Source organism: Octodon degus, unplaced genomic scaffold, assembly GCF_000260255.1.
Source record: "Octodon degus isolate 3935 unplaced genomic scaffold, OctDeg1.0 scaffold00001, whole genome shotgun sequence".
Lineage (NCBI taxonomy): Eukaryota > Metazoa > Chordata > Mammalia > Rodentia > Octodontidae > Octodon > Octodon degus.
Genome location: NW_004524577.1, coordinates 2,383,576 through 2,384,529, shown reverse-complemented (window position 1 = coordinate 2,384,529; position 954 = coordinate 2,383,576).

The following is a 954-nucleotide window of genomic DNA, read 5'->3' as shown; positions in this document are numbered from 1 at the left end:
GGCTGGGGAAACAATAGCTCAGTGCAAAGGTCCTGAATTGAACTGCCAGTACTAGATAAAAGAAAAGGTTAAAAAAAATAATAATAAAACCTCTCCTTTTTAATGTTAATTTTTTAAATTAATTAATTAATTTTGTATTGGGTCTCACTACACCACTCAGGCTTCTAATAATCTTCCTGTTTTCAGCCTCCCCAACCCTGGGATTACGGGTATGTGCCACCATGCCCGAATCAGTGTGCCTGGGGGTGAGGCTGGCGCAGTATGCGGTACTGGGAATTGAACCCTAGCCCCTGTACTTGCCTAAGCAGGCACTTAGTCTGCTAAGCAATCTCACCAGCCCAATATAGTCAACTTGCCAGAAGTGGCAAGCTTCCTTTTAGAGAGAGGCATTCAAATACGAGCTGGGTGAGAATCTGCTAGACTCGTCCTGAAAGATGTTGATAGTCAGCCAACACAGTACCTAAGTGCTAATTCTCCGTCCTAATAGTGTAGGACAATTTTTTTTTTTTTTTCCCAGAACCTGGGATTGAACTCGGGCCCTTGTGCTTGGCAGGGAAGCACTGGTTCCACTGAGCCACCTCCCTAGCCCCTAAGTGCTAATTCTAAGATCCCTATTTTTGGCAGAACAAAAGAAAAAAGGACCTGGGAGAGTCGCCTGTATGCGACCAAGAACTGTGATGACTGCCCTGCTGGTGTCAGACAGAACACATGGCCGCTGTGCTCTAAAAAACGAGGCCATCTCATCCCTCTAGGACAGAGGTCAGGAACACAAGCTAGGGAGGCAGACAGACAGTGGGACTCCCAGAGCAGCCACTTCTTCACCACATGAACTGAATCAAGCCAGCTAATATCTTTGGAGTTTTCTCATTTTTAACACGGAGGTAACATGCAGACCTTAAGTTAGTGCAAGACACACGCAAGCCAATGAGTTGAATGCCTGCAGCGCGGTACATG